This window comes from Mesocricetus auratus, unplaced genomic scaffold (assembly GCF_017639785.1).
Source record: "Mesocricetus auratus isolate SY011 unplaced genomic scaffold, BCM_Maur_2.0 Super-Scaffold_100007, whole genome shotgun sequence".
NCBI classification, from domain to species: Eukaryota; Metazoa; Chordata; class Mammalia; order Rodentia; family Cricetidae; genus Mesocricetus; species Mesocricetus auratus.
Window position 1 is genome coordinate 79170081 of NW_024429191.1, and position 6000 is coordinate 79176080.

At 47.9% G+C, this 6000-nt stretch overlaps 2 non-coding genes across 2 annotated transcripts; one reads left to right on the forward strand and one right to left on the reverse strand.

The window, feature by feature from the left end:
• Nucleotides 1-1355: 1355 nt before the first annotated feature.
• On the reverse strand, nucleotides 1356-1546 carry LOC121141700. Its single transcript, XR_005878656.1, has one exon. It is a non-coding gene; the product is annotated as a U2 spliceosomal RNA (small nuclear RNA).
• A 3188-nt stretch (nucleotides 1547-4734) lies between these two features.
• LOC121141698 lies at nucleotides 4735-4925 on the forward strand. The gene has a single exon (XR_005878654.1). It is a non-coding gene; the product is annotated as a U2 spliceosomal RNA (small nuclear RNA).
• The last annotated feature ends 1075 nt before the right edge of the window (nucleotides 4926-6000 follow it).

Genomic DNA, 6000 nt, shown 5'->3' on the forward strand with positions numbered 1-6000 from the left:
ATTAATTGGTTTACTTATTATGGTGTTTTTGTTTTGTCTAGTCTGGCCTCCCAATCCAGAGGAGGGGATAATCTTCAGACCTCCACAGGAACCAGACATGCACATCGCACACAGCAACACACACACAAATAAAACGGAAAAAGAAAGAAAAAAGCTCGGCGTTGGTGGCACACCTCTTTAATCCCAGCACTCAGGAGGCAGACAGAGGCAGGCAGATCTCTGTGAGTTCTAGGCCAGCCTGTTCTACAGAGCGAGTTCCAGGACAGCCTCCAAAACAATACAGAGAAAGCCTGTCTCAAAAAAACCAAATACATTTTTTTTGCCTGGCAATGGTGGTACACGTCTTTAAACCTTTAATTTCAGCGCTGGGGACGTAGAGTGAGTTTGAGACCAGCCTAGTCTACAAAGAGAGTTCGGGATAGCCAGAGCTGTAATACAGAGAAAACAAACAAACAAACCAAGAACCACCCACATGTTTAGGGGTTAGGGTGTAATTCAGTGATTACAGCTGTGTCTGGCATGCTTGAAAACCTAAGAGAGAGATCCTCAGCACAGAAGCACAGAGAAAACAAAACAAAACAACAGAAAACATTTTAAATAACTTTTCTATTTTAATTTCACATGCATTGGCGATTTCCCTGCATGTATGTTTGTATGAGGGTGTCGTATCCCCTGGAGTTACAGACAGCTGTGAGCCACTGTGTGGTGGCCGGGAATTGAACCCAGGTCGTCTCACAGTGCGCTTATAACCTTGTTTGCTCTTGAAGACAAGGCAGCCCTGCCCTGGCTGTCCTGTAACTCAGACAGCAACCCACCTGTGGCTCCCCAATGTTGGGATTAAAGGTGTAACAACCCCCCCCCCCACAACTCAAAGTTAAACATTAAAAACAATTTAATTTAAGCCACGCAGTAGTGTCACACACAGTACTCAGGAGGCAGGCGGAAGTGTACAGCTCCGGCCTATCAGGTGAGTTTCAGGACAGCCAGTTTTACAAACCCTGACTCAGAAAACCCAAATGATAATGAGCAAAAGTAATTTAGTATACTTAGTACCATTGCTGTGTTCCCATTAAAAGTTTAAGTCTGAGGAGACAAGAACAAGCAGAACTGCGAATTCCAAGTCAGGCCAGCGCACAGTGGGGGGGGTCACAGTACAGAGACAATAAAATAAACACACCGCTTAGAAAGCAACTAACGTGGAACACACTTTACACAACATATGCATGCACATAACAGGGCACCCCAGCACTTGCCAAGACCTACACCCTAATAGCCTCCGGAAGGCCAGCCAAGCAAGGAGTTTGTGGAAAACTACCTAGCAAAACTCTTCTTTTAGACACCAATAATGGTCCCCGAAGGAGTGCACCGTTCCTGGAGGTACTGCAATACCAGGTCGATGCGTGGAGTGGACGGAGCAAGCTCCTATTCCAACTCCTAGTTCCAAAAATCCATTTAATATATTGTCCTCGGATAGAGGACGTATCAGATATTAAACTGATAAGAACAGATACTACACTTGATCTTAGCCAAAAGGCCGAGAAGCGATACCGGACGAGCCCGCCATGGCCGATGCCGTCCTCCCATTGTCCCGCTTGAACTCGTGGTGAGTTTCGACCACGGCTCTGTCTCCCTCCCGTGACCCCCTCCTCTCCCGTCATCACCACCGGACTCTGCTACAAATTTCTTATGCCCCTCAGAAACTTCGCATGCGTGAGAGACCCTCGCATTTCTCCCCAACAGAAGCCTGGTCTCCGACAGATTTGCATGCTCCGCCCTACAGCGGAGGGGCGTGGCCACCGCGAGACCACTCTTCCCCGGAGCCGTCCAGGCACCCCTGTGTGAGAGGCTGGAGACAAGTGAAGGGCGGGGCAAAAGATGACGGGGTGCGCTGCAAAGCAGTTTACGGGGAGGGAGCTCTTGAGGCCGCCCGGCATCTAAAAGCTCTTTATATGTTATGTATATGCTGTGGAGAGCCGTGCCTGGGGTGTGGCTTGGGTTCTTTTTCCTTTCTCCCTTCCTTCCGTCTGTCCTCCCTCCCTCCCTCCCTTCCTTCCCTTCCTTTTTCTTTTTGAGACAGGCTGTTCTGAAAAACAGTATGCACGCCATGTTATGGCATTCACCGGGGAAGGCTGCTCCGACACGGCTTTAAGCCAACAGAAAGCCTTTATTAAGCCCGACAGCAACTACACAGCCGGTTTTTCCAGACAGGGTTTCTCTGTGTAGCTTTGGAGCCTGTCCTGGAACGCTCTGTAGACCAGAATGGCCTCGAATTCACAAGGCCTGCCCGCCTCTGTCTGGACTGGCAATTAACATGTCATGGACTATAGACTTAGTCTTTGATGAACACATGGCCCTGCCTTTTCCTGTCTTTTTAATCAAGTTACTCTGGGAAGAAAAGGAAAAGAACCTAAGATTTGTTGAAGACCTGCTACGTGTACAGAGTTAGACGAACAGGTGCTGCTGGATGCCTAAGGCACACATTGCTGTCAGACATGCACTTTGGCAGAGCATGCACCTTTCCAGGACAGGGTAGCATACTGTGCCAGTGCAGTCCAGCAGATGGAGCAGCTCCACCCACTGGGACAGAGGTTTCCTGGAAGTCAGTATCTCAACTGAGGCCTAAAGGACAAAGCTAGTGCTCCCCCAGGAAAGATTTTGTTTTTGTTTTTGTTTTGGTTTTGGTTTTTACGAGACAGGGTTTCTCTGTATTGTTTTTGAGGCTGTCGGTCCGGCCTGGCCTCGAACTCACAGAGATCCGCCTGCCTCTGCCTCCCGAGTGCTGGGATTAAAGGCGTGCGCCAACACCGCCCGGCCAGGAAAGTTTTTTTTTTAGATTTGTTTATTTAATACATATACAGTATTTGGTCTTCATGTATGCCCTCACACTCCATAAGAGGGCACCAGATCTCATTATAGATGTTTGTGAGCCACCATGTGATTGCTGAGAATTGCACTCAGGACTTCTGGAAGAAGAGCCAGTGCTCTTAACCCCTGAGCCATCTCTCCAGCTGGAAATGTTTTAAATTTGGAAGTGGTAGCTCTCACCTGGAATCCCAGCTACTGAGGAAGCAGAAAGATTCTAAGTTCAAAGCCAGCCTGGGCTACAGAGAGAAACCTTTTCTCAAAATTTTAAAAGGGATACAGATGTAGTTTAGTAATGATAGAACTCTTGCTTCGCACCCTGGGTTCAGTCCCAGGTCTTGCCCTCTTTGAAAAATAAAATAGAATAGCCAGCTATCCAGAGCTGGAAGTGAGTGGGTGGTGACTCAGATCTGGAGAGAAGAGTAAGGAGAGAAAAGGCGAGCTGTAAGTTCTGGTTTTTATTTTAAGGCATAGATAGTTACATTTTTGTAACTGGAAAAGACTGTAGACCAAGCTGTCCTTGAACTCAGAGATGCACCTGCCTCTGAGCACTGGAATTTAAAGCACTTGGCACCACACCCCAGGGACAGATTTTAAGGGTGTGATTCGATGTGATTACGTTTGTTCTTAGTAAGGTCGCTCTTGTGCAGTACAGAGGTATAGAATTTGTAAAGAAATCCATATGAAAATCCACATATAGGTGGAAATTAAGTTTTTTTTTAAAATAACAAGCCGGGTGTAGGTGGCACATGTTATTAATCCCAGCACTCAGGAGGTAGAGGCAGGCGGATCTCTGTGAGTTCCAGGCCAGCCTGGTCTACAAGGCAAGTTCCAGGACAGGCTCCAAAACAATACAGAGAAACCCTGTCTCGTAAAAACAAAAAAAATAAAATAAAATAAAATAAAAACAAAAATAAAATAACAGAAGCTCTGTCTGGAAAAACGAACCAACAACAAAACAAACAAACAAACAAAAACGATAAACAGGGGGCTGGAGAGATGGCTCAGCGGTTAAGAGCACTGACTGTTCTTTCAGAGGTCCTGAGTTCAATTTCTGGCAACCACATGGTGGCTCACAACCACCTTGAATGAGATCTGGTGCCCTCTGCTGGCATGCAGGCAGAAAGCTGTATACACAATAAATAAATAAAATATTAAAAGGAAAACGAAAAACAAAAACCCTTACCCCGGGAAAAGTTCAAGGGTACACTGGGATCCCAGAACACATCGTGTAGTTGCTGTCGGGCTTAATAAAGGCTTTCTGTTGGCTTAAAGCCGTGTCGGAGCAGCCTTCCCCGGTGAATGCCATAACATGGCGTGCATACTGTTTTTCAGAACAGCCTGTCTCAAAAAGAAAAAGGAAGGGAAGGAAGGGAGGGAGGGAGGGAGGACAGACGGAAGGAAGGGAGAAAGGAAAAAGAACCCAAGCCACACCCCAGGCACGGCTCTCCACAGCATATACATAACATATAAAGAGCTTTTAGATGCCGGGCGGCCTCAAGAGCTCCCTCCCCGTAAACTGCTTTGCAGCGCACCCCGTCATCTTTTGCCCCGCCCTTCACTTGTCTCCAGCCTCTCACACAGGGGTGCCTGGACGGCTCCGGGGAAGAGTGGTCTCGCGGTGGCCACGCCCCTCCGCTGTAGGGCGGAGCATGCAAATCTGTCGGAGACCAGGCTTCTGTTGGGGAGAAATGCGAGGGTCTCTCACGCATGCGAAGTTTCTGAGGGGCATAAGAAATTTGTAGCAGAGTCCGGTGGTGATGACGGGAGAGGAGGGGGTCACGGGAGGGAGACAGAGCCGTGGTCGAAACTCACCACGAGTTCAAGCGGGACAATGGGAGGACGGCATCGGCCATGGCGGGCTCGTCCGGTATCGCTTCTCGGCCTTTTGGCTAAGATCAAGTGTAGTATCTGTTCTTATCAGTTTAATATCTGATACGTCCTCTATCCGAGGACAATATATTAAATGGATTTTTGGAACTAGGAGTTGGAATAGGAGCTTGCTCCGTCCACTCCACGCATCGACCTGGTATTGCAGTACCTCCAGGAACGGTGCACCCCTTCGGGGACCATTATTGGTGTCTAAAAGAAGAGTTTTGCTAGGTAGTTTTCCACAAACTCCTTGCTTGGCTGGCCTTCCGGAGGCTATTAGGGTGTAGGTCTTGGCAAGTGCTGGGGTGCCCTGTTATGTGCATGCATATGTTGTGTAAAGTGTGTTCCACGTTAGTTGCTTTCTAAGCGGTGTGTTTATTTTATTGTCTCTGTACTGTGACCCCCCCCACTGTGCGCTGGCCTGACTTGGAATTCGCAGTTCTGCTTGTTCTTGTCTCCTCAGACTTAAACTTTTAATGGGAACACAGCAATGGTACTAAGTATACTAAATTACTTTTGCTCATTATCATTTGGGTTTTCTGAGTCAGGGTTTGTAAAACTGGCTGTCCTGAAACTCACCTGATAGGCCGGAGCTGTACACTTCCGCCTGCCTCCTGAGTACTGTGTGTGACACTACTGCGTGGCTTAAATTAAATTGTTTTTAATGTTTAACTTTGAGTTGTGGGGGGGGGGGTTGTTACACCTTTAATCCCAACATTGGGGAGCCACAGGTGGGTTGCTGTCTGAGTTACAGGACAGCCAGGGCAGGGCTGCCTTGTCTTCAAGAGCAAACAAGGTTATAAGCGCACTGTGAGACGACCTGGGTTCAATTCCCGGCCACCACACAGTGGCTCACAGCTGTCTGTAACTCCAGGGGATACGACACCCTCATACAAACATACATGCAGGGAAATCGCCAATGCATGTGAAATTAAAATAGAAAAGTTATTTAAAATGTTTTCTGTTGTTTTGTTTTGTTTTCTCTGTGCTTCTGTGCTGAGGATCTCTCTCTTAGGTTTTCAAGCATGCCAGACACAGCTGTAATCACTGAATTACACCCTAACCCCTAAACATGTGGGTGGTTCTTGGTTTGCTTGTTTTCAAGATAGTTTCTCTGTGTTACAGCTCTGGCAAGGAGGGATGGAAGGAAGGAAGGGAGGGAGAGAGGGAGGGAGGGTGGGTGACTGGAAAGTAGAACAACCTAGCGGGAAATGGGAGAGAAGGGAGAGACAGAGGGGAAGGAGGAGAGACAGAGGGGAGGGGGAG